This window comes from Arachis stenosperma, chromosome 10 (assembly GCF_014773155.1).
Source record: "Arachis stenosperma cultivar V10309 chromosome 10, arast.V10309.gnm1.PFL2, whole genome shotgun sequence".
Taxonomy (NCBI): domain Eukaryota; kingdom Viridiplantae; phylum Streptophyta; class Magnoliopsida; order Fabales; family Fabaceae; genus Arachis; species Arachis stenosperma.
Window position 1 is genome coordinate 30938128 of NC_080386.1, and position 18894 is coordinate 30957021.

General features: G+C 37.0%; 1 non-coding gene across 1 annotated transcript; it reads right to left on the reverse strand.

Moving 5' to 3' along the window:
- Positions 1–9219: 9219 nt before the first annotated feature.
- Positions 9220–9327, reverse strand: LOC130959526 (small nucleolar RNA R71). The gene has a single exon (XR_009078600.1). It is a non-coding gene; the product is annotated as a small nucleolar RNA R71 (small nucleolar RNA).
- Between the last annotated feature and the right edge of the window lie 9567 nt (positions 9328–18894).

Consider the following 18894-nt stretch of genomic DNA (forward strand, 5'->3'; position numbering starts at 1 on the left):
GAAGGAGGGCAGAGACTGGCGGCACGGAGAAAGGAAAGGTGACCTCCGTTGGCTGACCGACGCGATGAGTAATGAGCGCCGAGGGAGTGCAAACGCCAGCAAAGACGGGATAGGGGAGACGCGGAGGGAGTGCCGGTAGATGAGAGAGTGCAAGCGACGCCGATGAGCTCTGTTTGAGTGTTAGGGTTTTCAGAGCATTGGCGTAATGGTATTACAGCCTTACAGGGGAGAACAGTAGAAGCTAAGTCTGATGAGTGATGAGTTAGTAGCGCGTTTGGGACTCAGTAGTTTCTTTTTTTTAAGCGAACCTTTTCGCCACGCTTTTCTGGGGTGCTATCAGAGTTATTGGAAATGGGGACGCTTTAAAAACGTGCCAAGATCAAAAACTTTTTGCCACGCTTTAAAAGTGTCTCTGTTTTTCTCTATGGCCACGCTTTTGAAGCGTGGTAAAAAATACGTGGTAAAATCTGAAATCAATTGCCACTCTTATAAAAGCATAGCCAAAGACCCCTTTCGCCACGCTTTTTAAGCGTAGCAAGAAAAAATGTGGCCAAATCTCTAATCAATCGCCACCCTCATAAAAGCGTGGCAAGAAAAAAGCGTGGCCATAGGCCTTTTTTCTTGTAGTGGCATTTAGTCACTTTAAAACTTAGGGTTATAATTTAAGATTTAAAATTAATGATTTATGATTTATGATTTATAATTTAAAATAATAAATAATTTTAAAAAATTAATTGATATTACTGAAAAAAATTAATTTCTTAACATTACTAGTTTTTATAATAATTAAACACTATAACACCCTAAGAAAAAAAAGTAAAACATTATAAGTGGCTCAAAAATTGTAATGTCAAAGATGATTATGTCATTATGTGAGATTTATTTCAAAAGCATTATTTACATGCATGTGCTAACATTTTGGAAAAAAAAAAGGCGCTACCAACTTCAAGTCGAGGGTGAACCATCCCATGTCAACTTCTCACACGTAATCCTAGCCACTAGTCCTCTCAACTCAGCATTTTTGAAAGTTTATTCCAAGCCCGTTTGATCACTAATTAAATTTCTTTTAGTTAGTAGAATACTAGTGTTAAATTCATGCGATGCACGAGTTTATATTTTAATTTGATATGGTAAATCAAAAATAATATTTAATAATCATAAATTTCTCAAATTTAGTATAACACTATCATCGTCATTATATAATAAACGTACTTAATATGTTTTTTATCTTTATTCAAAATAAAATACAAATAGAACAGTTTGAAGTCTATAATATTCTTGAGCCATAAAGAAAGAGATCTGAAAAAAATAAGAACATATATAACTGTAATAGTAGCATGTCAATTTTACATTAATCTTTATATTATAAGGCTAATGAAAATTTATCGACAACATAGTATTTTACTAACTTCATTAGAAAAGCAATTGGCATATAATATTGTGCTCCATGTTATACATTTTATTTCAAGTCTGAAAGTATAGTTAATAAATTAGTTATATCTACGACAAATATTTGTACAAAAGTGTAAATCATAACATGTTACTAAAATGAAAATACTATTTTCTTATCTAAATATTATTAAAAACTTTGTTGAACATGACATTGGTTGTTGATGAGTTTGAATTGTTGTCTTCATCTAGAATTAGAATGTTCAGACCATTGCGACTCTTAACTCTTGATAAAGTAACGTAAAGTTGCTCATCAGTGAATACTGATTTTGGCAAGTCCTACATGTGATAATGATTTACCACATAGTGAAATACCTTAGTTTTTTCAATATTTTTTCTTCGTATATAGTATCCTGTCAGCCAATAATGTCTAAGTTGCATTTCAAATACGGCATCACAAACAGTTTTCTCAATCGATGACCAAACCTCGTTAATAGCTGCAATAAATTTTCTATCGTCACATAATAGTCCCAAAAAATAGAAAGTATCTTGAAAGTTAGGATATGTAATCTCATTAATTGTCCTAATAGACTCATATGTTGTGCAACCTTTTTGAGTAATTAACAAAATTCTCCTATAGTAAATATCATCACATGAACCCGGTAGAACATAGTTTAATCTCCCGATAGAATACTCTCTCTTGCGTGAATATCATTCCCTTTCTTCGCTATCATAAACAAATTGATTTGGAAACTCAGCATACGTTAAAGTTTGACCTACTTTAAATTCTTTGTTTGCCTGCATCCATGCTAAGAACATCGTACCTTTTTTGTTCTTTTGATCCATGATTTTCTCAAGATTGTCATCATCTTTAACGATGATATTTTGCTTTCCAGGAAAAATAAAAGGTTAATCTCATCACTGAAGGCCATCTCTGATTAATATCATAAGTCAAAGTTCTTCGCACAGCCTCCCGTGTAGACAAATACCCACAATCATAAAATTATTTGATCTCATAATATTTTTTTAAGTATGCTTTATCTTTTATATTTTTAATACTAACATACCAATAATAATATTTTAAATAAAAAGATAAAAAATATTTATTCACCGAAAATAATTTTTTCCTCAACAAATTAAAATCTTTCAAGCACAAAAAAGTTCAATATTACAAAAATATTTATAACAAAATAAAGTTAAAATAATAATATAAATAAAAAATACTAAAATAAATAAATTTAAATTTATAGAATAAAATCTTGAAACAAATCTAAATAAATAAATTTATATTGAAGTCAATATTAAAATTTATAAATTTTGTTTTACTCATCTAATATGTGTAAGTGTTTATATTAAAAAAATTAATTATAACTTAAAAAAATAAAAAATAACAACAACAAAAATTGTACCAAACTATATACATATATATATTTTATATTTTAAAATTTAAAAATTAATAAATTCATAAAATTTTAAACACAATTTATAAATTATTTTTTATTAAAAATAGTTACAATTTAAAAATTAATAATTAATTAATTATTTATTTTAATTTTATAAAGATTAAACAACGTAAAGTATTTTTTTAAAGTATGTTTATTTTTTATATTTTTAATATTAATATATCAATAATAATATTTCAGATAAAAAAGAAAGAAAAAATATTTATTTTTAGCAAAAACAAAGATTTTTAACAAATTAAAATCCTTCAAATACAAAAAAAATTAATATAAAAAAATTTTGTAACCAAATAAAGTTAAAATAACAATTTAAATACAAAATACTAAAACAAATAAATTTGAATATATAGATTGAAATCTTGAAATAAATTCAAATAAATAAACTTACATTCAAGTAAATATTAAAATTCCTAGATTTTATTTTACTCATATATTATGTGTAAGTGTTTATATTTAAAAAATAATAATTGATTATCCGTCATCAACTTCTCTTATCAAATTCATGAATTGAGACATAAGAGTCCTCTTAATTGAGCCATGTATTTTTTGAAATTTTTTTTAAAAATTTTAATTTATGAGCAAATAACTGAAAATTAAAAAGTAACAACTTAAACAAATAATGATTATTTTTGATTTAAAAAAGTAACCTGTAAATAAGTTAAAATTTAAAAAATAACAAACTAAGCAAACAACTTAAAATTTAGAAAATAATCACCTAAGTAAAATAACTTAAACTTTAAAAAATAACAACCTAAACAAAACAATTTAAGCAAATAATTTAAATTTAAAAAGTAACAACCTCTTTTAAATTCGATTCCTTATTGTTTTGTTTTAAAATGACGTTTTATTTCCGTTTTCAAATTTAAGCTCTTATCATTTTGTTTTCGAACTTGTTTTTTACTATTACTTACTTCTTATTGTTTTGTTATTACTTTTAAATTGTTGATTTCATTATTAAACAACTGTCCTAACTTTGAAATAATTTATAAATAATTTATAAATAACTTTGTTTAAATTAGTTCAATAATATTAAGATTTAAATATCTAACTACCTTGCTAATAAACCCAAAAACTAAATTCTTATTGATATCTAACAACCTAACCAAATAATTTATTAATTTTTTTAAATTAGTTCAATAATATTAAGATTTAAATATATAACTACTTTCCTAATAAACTCAAAAACTAAATTCTTATTATTATCTAACAACCTAACCAAATAATATATTAATTTATAAATAAAATTACAAAAATTTCTAATAACAACATTTAAGTAAATTATCTCGAAACTCAACATATGAGTGCTACGTTAGCAAAAAGTCTCCCCGTTTGTATTTGGTCTAGAGGAAATAGTATTTCAAATTTAAAAAGTAACAACTTAAACAAATAATAAATTATAATTATAATTAAAAATAATATTTTAAAAATTTTTAGTGATGACACCTAAACAAATTATTAGTTCAACAATAATAATAACTAAATACCCAACAACCTAAGAAAGCATGTTTAAAAATTCAAAAGGTAACAATCTAAGCAAATAATAAGTTATCATTTATAAATAAAATTTTAAAAATTTCTAGTGACGACACTTAAGCAAATAAATTCACAAACTCAATGTATAAGCACCACGTCAGCATAAGAGCTCCCTATTTATATAAGACCCTAATACTCAAATCCTTATGCTCGAGTCATAAGTCAATGATATTATGGTGGTACGAATCTCAGGTGAATTTTTAATACATAAATATAGGTAATTTCGAAAGGAGTATTAAATGAGAAGCCTGAAAATGGAGTAAAATAAAATCGCGAAGACGTATAACTCACGTTTCAACAACTAAAAGGTAAAGTGTGAAGTATAAAGCGATATACAGATAAGGCATAAAAGAGAATAAGAGAAGGACAATATATAGATATATAACATAAGTAAATAGCCACTAGTCGCGACCCGTGAAGTTTAGGTCAGCTAGGGTACTACAGTACAAAAGTAGTTGACAACAATATCTCCTAATCTCTCCCAAAAGAAACATAAGAACCTCTATAGGTAAATTCAAAAGAGTTCAATACATAATAAAGCTTTTCAAAATAAAAGTGGAGAGATTCTAAGAAAAATATAAAGTAGAGAATATAAAGATCTTCACCGTCTCTCAGACGTACCACAGCTCACTTCTGAGCACCTGGACCTGTATCTGAAAAATAAGAGATATATACGGAATGAGAACCCCCGACCCATGGGTTCCCAGTACGGTAAAAGCGCCAAATAAATACAACGCACTGCAATAAAAACTCACTAAGCATCCTAAACTTCTTTTCACCAAACATTCATCCTATGTTCTCGCTAATCCATAAACAGGCAACTGTCATAAGGGAATGCTAACTCTAAATCATATCTTTCATGCTTTTCAACTCTTTCTAATTCTCTAATGAATCAGAATCAGGGTCATAAACAAAACCATCACCAGTTATTTTTGTCTCAGCAATTCTATATCAATACATCATACCATCACCTGGAGCAAGTAAAATTACTTCACTGCGTTTGCCCATGGAGCTCAAATTATCACATTCAATAGTCATCATCATTATTCAATTACACTATCAACTCATCTCATCAAGCACAGCCCTCAGCATCCACTGACACCAGCATAAGGGACCTCTCAGCTGTACAAACACAAGCAATACAGACAAGTAATACACAATTAAAGTACAAGTAGAACAAGTAGTACATAATCAGGTAACATAGCATATATGATATAGAAATCCAAAATAAATAGGCAAACTGATGAGTGGATAATTTGTACGCTTTTTGGCATTGTTTTTAGTATGTTTTTAGTATGATCTAGTTAGTTTTTAGTATATTTTTATTATTTTTTAGTTAAAATTCACTTTTCTGGACTTTACTATGAGTTTGTGTGTTTTTCTGTGATTTCAGATATTTTTTGGCTGAAATTGAGGGACCTGAGCAAAAATCTGATCCAGAGACTGAAAAGGACTGCAGATGCTGTTGGATTCTGACCTCCTTACACTCGAAGTGGATTTTCTGGAGCTACAGAAGCCCAATTGGCGCGCTCTCAACGGCGTTGGAAAGTAGACATCCTGGGCTTTCCAGCAATATATAATAGTCCATACTTTGCCCAAGATTTGATGGCCCAAACCGGCGTTCAAAGTCACCTTCAGAATTCCCAGCGTTAAACGCCGGAACTGGCACCAAAGTGGGAGTTAAACGCCCAAACTGGCACAAAAGCTGGCGTTTAACTCCAAGAAGAGTATCTACACGAAAATGCTTCAATGCTCAGCCCAAGCACACACCAAGTGGGCCCGGAAGTGGATTTTTATGTCATTTACTCATCTCTGTACACCCTAGGCTACCAGTTCTCTATATATAGGACCTTTTACTATTGTATTTTCATCTTGGGATCTTAGATCATCTTTAGGTCTTTGAATCCTTTGATCATGTTTTGGGGGCTGGCCTCACGGCCATGCCTAGACCTTGTTCTTATGTATTTTCAACGGTGGAGTTTCTACACACCATAGATTAAGGTGTGGAGCTCTGCTGTACCTCGAGTATTAATGCAATTACTATTGTTCTTCTATTCAATTCCGCTTGTTCTTATTCCAAGATATCACTTGTTCTTCAACTTGATGAATGTGATGATCCGTGACACTCATCACCATTCTCACCCATGAACGTGTGACTGACAACCACCTCCGTTCTACCTTAGATTGAGTGAATATCTCTTGGATTCCTGATACACGATGCATGGTTGATCGCCTGACAACCGAGCGCTCGCCTGACAAACGAGCCAGCCATTCCGTGAGATCAGAGTCTTCGTGGTATAGGCAAGAACTGATGGCGGCATTCAAGAGAATCCGGAAGGTCTAACCTTGTCTGTGGTATTCTGAGTAGGATTCAATGATTGAATGACTGTGACGTGCTTCAAACTCCTGAGGGCGGGGCGTTAGTGACAGACGCAAAAGAATCACTGGATTCTATTCCGGCCCGATCGAGAACCGACAGCTGGATAGCCGTGCCGTGACAGGGTGCGTTGAACATTTCCACTGAGAGGATGGGAGGTAGCCACTGACAACGGTGAAACCCTTGCATAAGCTTGCCATGGAAAGGAGTAAGAAGGATTGAATGAAGACAGTAGGAAAGCAGAGAGACGGAAGGGACCAAGCATCTTCATACGCTTATCTGAAATTCCCACCATTGAATTACATAAGTATCTCTATCTTTATCTTTATGTTTTATTCATCATCTATACCCATTTGAGTCTGCCTGACTAAGATTTACAAGGTGACCATAGCTTGCTTCATACCAACAATCTCCGTGGGATCGACCCTTACTCGCGTAAGGTTTATTACTTGGACGACCCAGTGCACTTGCTGGTTTAGTTGTGCGAAGTTGTAGTGATCACGATTTCGTCCACCAAGTTTTTGGCGCCGTTGCCGGGGATTGTTTCGTATATAGACAACTGACGGTTCATCTTGTTGCTTAGATTAGGTATTTTTTTTTCAGAGTTCTTAAGAATGAGTTCTAGAGTTTCATGATGATCTGTTGAAGTCTGGCTGGCTGTGAAGCCATGTCTAATCTTATTGGACCGAGGTTTCAACTGATCATCACAAGAGCTTGTTGATTTCTATCAATCTTGCTATTGGAGCAATGATCTGCTAAGGCTTGGCTGGCATTTGCCATGTCTAGTGTTTTGGACCGAAGCTTTCTTTGAAAGCTTGGCTGGCTGTGAAGCCATGTCTAATTCCTGGACCGGAGTCTTAGACTAGCATTGCAATGATTCCTGGAATCCAAATTAAGAATTCTGAAACCTTTATTTTCTATTTTCATATAATTTTCGAAAAAGCACAAAAAAATTACAAAATCATAAAAACCAAAAATATTTTATGTTTCTTGTTTGAGTCTAGTGTCTAATTTTAAGTTTGGTGTCTTGCATGCATTGTTTATATAATCTTGGTTCTATTTTCAAATCAATAGTATAGGGAACTGAAGATTCAGAACATGCAGCAGAGGAATTTCACAGAAAAAGCTGGGCGTTCAAAACGCCCAGTGAAGAAGGACAGACTGGCGTTTAAACGCCAGCCAGGGTGCCTGGTTGGGCGTTTAACGCCCAAAAAGGTAGTGCATTGGGCGTTAAACGCCAGAATGTGCACCATTCTGGGCGTTTAACGCCATGATGGCACAAGAGGGAAGATTTTGTTTTCAAATCAATTTTTTTTCAAGTTTTCAAAGTTTTTCAAAACCAAATCTTTTTCAAATCAAATCTTTTCAATCAAATGTTTTCAAAATCAATTTCTTTCCTTTTTCAAAGATACTTGCTAACAATTAATGATTTGATTGAACATTTTAAGTATGTTGCTTTTTCTGTTGAGAAAGGTTTAATGTTTGAATCATATCTTTTCTTGTTAGGCAAGTCATTAATTTTTAAAATCAAATCATTTTAAAATTGTTTTCAAATCATATATTTTCAATCACATCTTTTTCAAAACAGTTTTTAATCATATCTTTTTGATTTCTAATTTCAAAATCTTTTTCAAAAATTACTTGATCTCTTTCTCACTCTTGATTTTCGAAAATCAAATTAAAGTTTTTCAAAATGTTTTTTTTAAAAAAATCTTTTTAGTTAATTTTCGAAAAGTCTCTTCCCCTCTTCTCACATCCTTCTATTTATGGAGTATCACTCCTCCTCAATGCACAATTCGAACTCTGTCTCACTAAGTTCGAATTCTTCTACCTCTTTCTTCTATTTTTCTTTTCCTCTGACACCTCAAGGAATCTCTATACTGTGACATAGAGGATTCCACACTTTCTTGTTCTCTTCTCTTTCATATGAGCAGGAACAAAGACAAAGGCATTCTTGTTGAAGCTGACCCTGAACCTGAAAGGACCTTGAAGCGAACGCTAAGAGAAGCTAAGGCACAATTCTCTGTAGAGGACCTAACCGAATTCTTCAAAGAAGAAGAACACATGGCAGCCGAAAACAACAACAATGCAAGGAAGGTGCTGGGTGACTTTACTGCACCTACTCCCGACTTCTATGGGAGAAGCATCTCTATCCCTGCCATTGGAGCAAACAACTTTGAGCTTAAGCCTCAATTAGTTTCTCTAATGCAACAGAATTGCAAGTTCCATGGACTTCCGTTGGAAGATCCTCATCAGTTCTTAGCTGAATTCTTGCAAATCTGTGACACTATCAAGACTAATGGGGTTGACCCTGAGGTCTACAGACTTATGCTATTCCCTTTTGCTGTAAGAGACAGAGCTAGAATATGGTTGGACTTACAACCTAAAGACAGCCTGAACTCTTGGGAAAAGCTAGTCAATGCCTTCTTTGCAAAGTTCTTTCCACCTCAAAAATTGAGTAAGCTTAGAGTGGAAGTCCAAACCTTCAAACAAAAGGATGGAGAATCCCTCTATGAAGCTTGGGAAAGATACAAACAATTAATCAGAAAATGTCCTTCTGACATGCTTTCTGAATGGAGCATCATAGGTATTTTCTATGATGGTCTCTCTGAACTATCCAAGATGTCTTTGGATAGCTCTGCTGGAGGATCTCTTCATCTGAAGAAGACGCCTGCAGAAGCTCAAGAACTAATTGAAATGGTTGCAAATAACCAATTCATGTACACTTCTGAAAGGAATCCTGTGAACAATGGGACAAATCAGAAGAAAGGAGTTCTTGAGATTGATACTCTGAATGCCATATTGGCTCAGAATAAAATATTGACTCAGCAAGCCAATTTGATTTCTCAAAGTCTGTCTGGAATGCAAAATGCACCAAGCAGTACTAAGGATGCTTCATCTGAAGAAGAAGCTTATGATCCTGAGAACCCTTCAATGGAAGAGGTGAATTACATGGGAGAACCCTATGGAAACACCTATAATTTTTCATGGAGAAATCACCCAAATTTCTCATGGAAGGATCAAGAGAGACCTCAACAAGGTTTCAATAACAATAATGGTGGAAGAAACAGGTTTAGCAATGGCAAGCCTTTTCCATCATCTTCTCAGCAACAGACAGAGAATTCTAAGCAGAACCACTCTGACTTAGCAACCATGGTCTCTGATCTAATCAAAACCACTCAAAGTTTCATGACTGAAACAAGGTCCTCCATTAGGAATTTAGAGGCACAAGTGGGACAGCTGAGCAAGAAAATTACTGAACTCCCTCTTAGTACTCTTCCAAGCAATACAGAAGAAAATCCAAAAGGAGAGTGCAAGGCCATCAACATGGCCGAATTTGGAGAGGAAGGAGAGGAAGTGAACGCCACTGAGGAAGACCTCAATGGGCGTGCACTAGCCTCCACTGAGTTCCCCAATGAGGAACCATGGGAATCTGAGGCTCAAAATGAGACCATAGAGATTCCATTGGACCTACTTCTGCCATTCATGAGCTCTGATGAGTATTCTTCCTCTGAAGAGGATGAGTATGTCACTGAAGAGCAAGTTGCTAAATACCTTGGAGCAATCATGAAGCTAAATGACAAGTTATTTGGGAATGAGACTTGGGAGAACAAACCTCCTTTGCTCACCAAAGAACTGGATGACTTGTCTAGGCAGAAATTACCTCAAAAGAGACAAGATCCTGGGAAGTTTTCAATACCTTGTACCATAGGCACCATGACCTTCAAGAAGGCTCTGTGTGACTTAGGGTCAAGTGTAAACCTCATGCCTCTCTCTGTAATGGAGAAGCTAGGGATCTTTGAGGTGCAAGCTGCAAGAATCTCACTGGAGGTGGCAGACAATTCAGGAAAACAAGCTTATGGACTTGTAGAGGATGTTCTGGTGAAGATTGAAGACCATTACATCCCTGCTGATTTCATAGTCCTAGAGACTGGGAAGTGCATGGATGAATCCATCATCCTTGGCAGACCCTTCCTTGCCACAGCAAAGGCTGTGATTGATGTTGATAGAGGTGAACTGATCATTCAAGTGAATGAAGAATCCTTTGTGTTTAAGGCTCAAGGATATCCCTCTGTCACCATGGAGAGGAAGCATGAAGAGCTTCTCTCAAGACAGAGTCAAACAGAGCCCCCACAGTCAAACTCTAAGTTTGGTGTTGGGAGGCCACAACCAAACTCTAAGTTTGGTGTTGAACCCCCACATTCAAACTCTAAGTTTGGTGTTGGGAGGTTCCAACATTGCTCTGAGCATTTGTGAGGCTCCATGAGAGCCCACTGTCAAGCTACTGACATTAAAGAAGCGCTTGTTGGGAGGCAACCCAATCTTACTATATTTTATCTATTTCCCTTTGTTATTTTATGTTTTCTATAGGTTGATGATCATGAGAAGTCACAAAATCAATTGAAAAAGCAAAAACAAAATGAAAAATAGGAAGAAAAACAGCACACCCTGGAGGAAGAACCTACTGGCATTTAAACGCCAGTGAGGCTAGCAGATGGGCATTTAACGCCCAGTCTGGCACCATTCTGGGCGTTTAACGCCAGAAAGGGGCACCAGACTGGCGTTAAACGCCAGGAAAGGGCAAGAACCTGGCGTTAAACGCCAGAAATGGGCACCAGCCCGGCGTTTAACGCCAGATTTGGCACAAAACGCAAATTTTCTTGCCACTTGGTGCAGGGATGACTTTTCCTTGACACCTCAGGATCTGTGGACCCCACATGATCCCCACCAACCCCACCACCCTCTTTCTTCTTCACCCATTCACCAATCACCTCAACACCTCTTCCCTAAAAACCCTTCACCTATCAAATCCCATCTTTCTCTTCACCACTCACATCCATCCTTCATAAAACCCCACCTACCTCACCCTTCAAATTCAAACCACTTTCCCTCCCAAACCCACCCATACATGACCGAACCATGAGCCCCCCCTCTCCTATATAAACCCTTCTTCACTCCTTCATTTTCACACAACCTAAACACCACTTCTCCCCCTCTTTGGCCGAACACAAAGCCATTCCCTTCGTCCTCATTTCTTCTTCTTCTCCTCTCTTCTTTCTTCTTTTGCTCGAGGACGAGCAAACCTTTTAAGTTTGGTGTGGTAAGAGCATTGCTTTTTGTTTTTCCATAACCATTTATGGCATCCAAGGCCGGAGAAACCTCTAGAAAGAGGAAAGGGAAGGCAAAAGCTTCCACCTCCGAGTCAGGGGAGATGGAGAGATTCATCTCAAGGGTGCATCAAGACCACTTCTATGAAGTTGTGGCCTTGAAGAAGGTGATCCCCGAGGTCCCTTTTTCACTCAAAAAGAGTGAATATCCGGAAATCCGACATGAGATTCGAAGAAGAGGTTGGGAAGTTCTTACCAACCCCATTCAACAAGTTGGAATCTTGATGGTTCAAGAGTTCTATGCCAATGCATGGATCACCAAGAACCATGATCAAAGTGTGAACCCGGACCCAAGAATTGGCTTACAATGGTTCGGGGAAATACTTAGATTTTAGTCCGGAAAATGTGAGGTTAGCATTCAACTTGCCCATGATGCAAGGAGATGACATCCTTACACAAGAAGGGTCAACTTTGATCAAAGGTTGGACCAAGTCCTCACTGACATTGTGAAGAGGGCGCCCAATGGAAGAGAGATTCAAGAGGGAAGCCGGTTCAATTAAGAAGGCATGACCTCAAGCCCGTGGCTAGAGGATGGTTGGAGTTTATCCAACGCTCAATCATTCCCACTAGCAATCGGTCTGAAGTTACTATAGACCGGGCCATCATGATTCAGCATGATTGGAGAAGAAGTGGAAGTTCATGAGGTTATAGCCCAAGAACTCTATAAGGTGGCGGACAAGTCCTCTACCTTAGCAAGGTTAGCCTTTCCTCATCTCATTTGTCACCTCTGTTATTCAGTTGGAGTGGACATAGAAGGAGACATCCTTATTGATGAGGACAAGCCCATCACTAAGAAAAGGATGGAGCAAACAAGAGACATGAGATCCCTGAGATGCCTCAAGGGATGCACTTTCCTCTACAAGACTATTGGGAGCAAATTAACACCTCCCTAGGAGAATTGAGTTCCAACATGGGACAACTAAGGGTGGAGCACCAAGAACATTCCATCCTCCTCCATGAAATTAGAGAAGATCAAAGAATCATGAGAGAGGAGCAACAAAGACAAGGAAGAGACATTGAGGAGCTCAAGCACTCCATAGGATCTTCAAGAGGAAGAACAAGCCGCCATCACTAAGGTGGACCCGTTCTTTAATTTCCTTGTTTTTTGTTTTTCTGTTTTTCGAATTTTAGTGCTTATATTTATCTATGTTTGTGTCTTGTGATCATTAGTATCTTAGTGTCTATGCCTTAAAGTTATGAATGTCCTATGAATCCATTACCTTTCTTAAATAAACAAATGTTCTTAATTGAAAAAGAGAAGAATTGCATGAATTTTGAATTTTATAACAGATTAATTATTTTGATGTGGTGGCAACACTTTTGTTTTCTGAATGTATGCTTAAACAGTGCATATGTCTTTTGAATTTGTGGTTCATGAATGTTGGCTCTTGAAAGAATGATGAAAAAGGAGACATGTTACTGGGGATCTGAAAAATCATAAAAATGATTCTTGAAGCAAGAAAAAGCAGTGAATACAAAAAAAAAAGAACGAAAAAAAGGGGAAAAAGAGAAAAAGAAAAAGAAAGAAAAAGAAAGAAATAAAGTTGTGATCCAAGGAAACAAGAGTGTGCTTAAGAACCCTGGACACCTCTAATTGGGGACTCTAGCAAAGCTGAGTCACAATCTGAAAAGGTTCACCCAATTATGTGTCTGTGGCATGTATGTATCCGGTGGTAATACTGGAAGACAGAGTGCTTTGGGCCACGGCCAAGACTCAATAAGTAGCTGTGTTCAAGAATCATCATACTTAACTAGGAGAATCAATAACACTATCTGGATTCTGAGTTCCTAAAGAAGCCAATCATTCTGAATTTCAAAGGATAGAGTGAGATGCCAAAACTATTCAGAGGCAAAAAGCTAAAAGTCCCGCTCATCTAATTGATACTGATCTTCATAGATGTTTTTGGAATTCATTGCATATTCTCTTCTTTTTATCTTATTTGATTTCAGTTGCTTGAGGACAAGCAACAATTTAAGTTTGGTGTTGTGATGAGCGGATAATTTGTACGCTTTTGGCATTGTTTTTAGTATGTTTTAGTATGATCTAGTTAGTTTTTAGTATATTTTTATTAGTTTTTAGTTAAAATTCACTTTTCTGGACTTTACTATGAGTTTGTGTGTTTTTCTGTGATTTCAGGTATTTTCTGGCTGAAATTGAGGGACCTGAGCAAAAATCTGATCCAGAGACTGAAAAGGACTGCAGATGCTGTTGGATTCTGACCTTCCTGCACTCAAAGTGGATTTTCTGGAGCTACAGAAGCCCAATTGGCGCGCTCTCAACGGCGTTGGAAAGTAGACATCCTGGGCTTTCCAGCAATATATAATAGTCCATACTTTGCCCAAGATTTGATGGCCCAAACCGGCGTTCAAAGTCACCTTCAGAATTTCCAGCGTTAAACGCCGGAACTGGCACCAAAGTGGGAGTTAAACGCCCAAACTGGCACAAAAGCTGGCGTTTAACTCCAAGAAGAGTCTCTACACGAAAATGCTTCAATGCTCAGCCCAAGCACACACCAAGTGGGTCCGGAAGTGGATTTTTATGTCATTTACTCATCTCTGTACACCCTAGGCTACTAGTTCTCTATATATAGGACCTTTTACTATTGTATTTTCATCTTGGGATCTTAGATCATCTTTAGGTCTTTGAATCCTTTGATCATGTTTTGGGGGCTGGCCTCACGGCCATGCCTAGACCTTGTTCTTATGTATTTTCAACGGTGGAATTTCTACACACCATAGATTAAGGTGTGGAGCTCTGCTGTACCTCGAGTATTAATACAATTACTATTGTTCTTCTATTCAATTCCTCTTGTTCTTATTCCAAGATATCACTTGTTCTTCAACTTGATGAATGTGATGATCCGTGACACTCATCACCATTCTCACCCATGAACGTGTGACTGACAACCACCTCCGTTCTACCTTAGATTGAGTGAATATCTCTTGGATTCCTGATACACGATGCATGGTTGATCGCCTGACAACCGAGCGCTCGCCTGACAAACGAGCCAGCCATTCCGTGAGATCAGAGTCTTCGTGGTATAGGCAAGAACTGATGGCGGCATTCAAGAGAATCCGGAAGGTCTAACCTTGTCTGTGGTATTCTGAGTAGGATTCAATGATTGAATGACTGTGACGTGCTTCAACTCTGAGGGCGGGGCTTAGTGACAGACGCAAAAGAATCACTGGATTCTATTCCGGCCCGATCGAGAAACGACAGCTGGATAGCCGTGCCGTGACAGGGTGTGCGTGAACATTTCCACTGAGAGGATGGGAGGTAGCCACTGACAACGGTGAAACCCTTGCATAAGCTTGCCATGGAAAGGAGTAAGAAGGATTGAATGAAGACAGTAGGAAAGCAGAGAGACGGAAGGGACCAAGCATCTTCATACGCTTATCTGAAATTCCCACCATTGAATTACATAAGTATCTCTATCTTTATCTTTATGTTTTATTCATCATCTATACCCATTTGAGTCTGCCTGACTAAGATTTACAAGGTGACCATAGCTTGCTTCATACCAACAATCTCCGTGGGATCGACCCTTACTCGCGTAAGGTTTATTACTTGGACGACCCAGTGCACTTGCTGGTTTAGTTGTGCGAAGTTGTAGTGATCACGATTTCGTCCACCACAAACCTAAACAATTCAAATATACGCAAATGATGTATGCCTGCCCTGTGCCTGATGATATCATCTGTCGGTTATATAACCAACCCGACACGTCCTGGTAGCTAACCATGGACAGAAACACCCATCGCGGATCAAGTAGGTTTGAGCTACAACTCCCTTGCTACTACCCGCTCAACCCAGAGCCAGTGGAATAACCACTGTTGCGACTACTACCCAGGTGGTGCACGAAATTGTGATCTCAATGGCGCCAACAACTTGGTACGCACAATTGTAATATCACTCCTTTTCACAACTTCGCAAAACTAACCAGCAAGTGCACTGGGTCGTCCAAGTAATAAACCTTACGTGAGTAAGGGTCGATCCCACGGAGATTGTCGGCTTGAAGCAAGCTATGATCACCTTGTAAATCTCAGTAAGTGATGAGCGGATAATTTATACGCTTTTTGGCATTGTTTTTAGTATGTTTTTAGTATCTTTTAGTTAGTTTTTATTATATTTTTATTAGTTTTTAGTTAAAATTCACTTTTCTGGACTTTACTATGAGTTTGTGTGTTTTTCTGTGATTTCAGGTATTTTCTGGCTGAAATTGAAGGTTCTGAGCAAAAATCTGATCCAGAGACTGAAAAGGACTGCAGATGCTGTTGGATTCTGACTCCCTGCACTCGAAGTGGATTTTCTGGAGCTACAGAAGCCAATTGGCGCGCTCTCAACGGCATTGGAAAGTAGACATGGGCTTTCCAGCAATATATAATAGTCCATACTTTGCCCAAGATTTGATGGCCCAAACCGGCGTAGCAAATCAGCATCAGAAATTCCAGCGTTAAACGCCGGAACTGGCATAAAACTTGGAGTTAAACGCCCAAACTGGCATGAAAGCTGGCGTTTAACTCCAGAAAAGGTCTCTACACGAAATTAATTCATGCTCAGCCCAAGCACACACAAGTGGGCCGGAAGTGGATTTTCTGTCATTTACTCATTTCTGTAAACCTTAGGATACTAGTTTACTATTTATAGGATCTTTTGACATTGTAAATGGTAACCTTATGACCTCATAACACTTTTTACACGTTTCTTGTACCTTCCACGGCATGAGTCTCTAAACCCATGGTGGGGGTGAGGAGCTCTGCTGTGTCTTGATGGATTAATGCAATTACTACTGTTTCTTATTCAATCATGCTTGTTTCCATTCTAAGATATCACTTGCTCTTAAACCGGATGAATGTGATGATCCGTGACTCATCATCATTCTCAACTACGAACATGTGCCTGACAAACACCTCTGTCTACCTTAGATTAAGTAGATGTCTCTTGGATTCTTTAATCGGATCTTCGTGGTATAAGCTAGAACTGATGGCGGCATTCAAGAGAGCCCGGAAGGCCTAAACCTTGTCTGTGGTATTCTGAGTAGGACTCAAGATTGAATGACTGTGGACGTGCTTCAAACTCCTGAAGGCGGGGCGTTAGTGACAGACGCAAAAGAATCGGATTCTATTCCGGCTGATTGAGAACCGACAGATGATTAGCTATGCTGTGACAGAGCATCAGGGACGTATTTTCACTGAGAGGATGGGAGGTAGCCACTGACAACGGTGAAACCCTACATACAGCTTGCCATGGAAGGAGCCTTGCGTGTTTGATGAAGATGACAGTAGGAAAGCAGAGATTCGGAAGATGGAGCATCTCCAAAGCCCAGCCTATTCTCCATTACTGCAAAACAAGTAATCAGTTCATGTTCTTTTGCTTTTTACAATCAATCCTGATAATTTCTGATATCCTGACTAAGATTTGCAAGGTAACCATAGCTTGCTTCAAGCCGACAATCTCCGTGGGATCGACCCTTGCTCACGCAAGGTATTACTTGGACGACCCAGTGCACTTGCTGGTTAGTTGTGCGGGGATTGCAAAAGTGTGATTGCAACTTCGTGCACCAAGTTTTGGCGCCGTTGCCGGGGATTGTTCGAGTTTGGACAATGACGGCTTATCTTGTTGCTTAGATTAGGACTGTTTTATTTTTGTTGGTTTAGAGTCTTTTAGTTGAGTCTAGTTTTATATTCTAAGTTTGGTGTCAATTGCATGCTTTTGTTTTTCTTTTAGGATTTTCGTTTTTGCATGTTCTTAGTCCCTTTTGATTCATAAAAATTCTAAGTTTGGTGTCCCCTTGTGTTTTCCTTTAAAATTTTTCGAAATTTAGTGTGTGATTTTCTGAAATTTTAAGTTTGGTGTCTTTTTTGTTGTTTTTCTCTCTTTTCAAAAATCAAATCTTTTTCATAAAAATTTTTTCAATATTGTAATGCTGTTTTCAAATCTTTTAATTAGCTAATTGATTCAGTTCTCAATTTGTTTTGATCTTACTTTCTTTTTGATTTTCGAAATTTTATTTTATTTTCCTTTTATTTTATTTTATTTTTTTTTCGAAAAAAAAAACAACAAAAACAAAATTTATCTCTTTGCAATCATTCTCAATTCCCTTTTGTCCATTATGGACTTAAGTGGAATTAATCAGTCCAAGAGGACTCTGGGGTCATATGCTAACCCATTACAGCTGCATATGGGAGTAGCATCTGTATACCTCCCATCAAAGCAAGCAGCTTTGAGCTAAACCCTCAACTCATTATCATAGTGCAGCAAAATTGCCAGTATTCCGGCTTCCACAGGAAGAACCTACGGAGTTTCTGGCACAGTTTTACAAATTGCTGACACAGTACATGATAAAGAGGTAGATCAGGATATACAGACTATTACTGTTTCCATTTGCTGTAAAAGATCAAGCTAAAAGGTGGTTGAATAACCAACCTACAGCAAGCATAAAGACATGGAAACAGTTATCAGACAAATTCCTGAATCATTTCTACCCTCCAAAGAGGATGACACAGCTAAGGCTGGACATCCAAGGCTTTAAACAAGAGGATAATGAATCCCTTTATAATGCCTGGGAGAGGTATAGAGGTATGCTTAGAAAATGCCCCTCTGAAATGTTTTCAGAGTGGGTACAGTTACATCTTCTACTATGGGCTCACAGAAAAAGCTCAGATGTCTTTAGACCACTCAGTGGTGGATCTATACACATGAGGAAGACAATTGAAGAAGCTCAAGAGCTTATAGACACTGTTGCTAGAACAATACTATATTTAGCAATGAGTTGTTCCAAAAGGAGGTCATGGCATTAGTCACTGATCCTAATCCTCAAGAACAGATGAATGAGCTTAATCAACAATTGCTCCTGATGACAGAACAGTTAGCAGAATTTAAAGAAATGCTCCATGATACTAAAGTTGCTAACAAGAACATAGAACTGCAGTTGAATCAAGCAAAACAGCAAATATCTAAACAGAT